At 39.4% G+C, this 284-nt stretch overlaps 1 protein-coding gene across 1 annotated transcript in view; it reads left to right on the forward strand.

The window, feature by feature from the left end:
• The window catches only part of LOC119581950 (G-protein coupled receptor moody-like), a gene marked incomplete in the record, with an annotated part of 84,922 nt that overhangs the window by 70,496 nt on the left and 14,142 nt on the right, over nucleotides 1–284 (forward strand).

Here is a 284-nt window from a genome sequence, read left to right on the forward strand (position 1 = left end):
ATAACGATAAATGGAAACGTAATCAATGATTGATCTAATATCACACAACAATGGTGTGCAGTGTATGGAAAAATCATACAGCGCCACAGCCCCATTGTATTCCAGGCAACTGTATAAAAATGCATATATTGGATCATCTCCACATTTATCCCGGTGGAGAATTTTACCGTTGTGTTGTGATTTGATTATTGTGTGTTGGGAGGGAGGGAGGAGAGCTGTTTTGTTGGTTTGTGTGAAAAGGCATTTGCGTTTGTGCATGTGACAGAGGGTGTAAATATTTGATG

Source organism: Penaeus monodon, chromosome 15, assembly GCF_015228065.2.
Source record: "Penaeus monodon isolate SGIC_2016 chromosome 15, NSTDA_Pmon_1, whole genome shotgun sequence".
Classification (NCBI taxonomy): Eukaryota; Metazoa; Arthropoda; class Malacostraca; order Decapoda; family Penaeidae; genus Penaeus; species Penaeus monodon.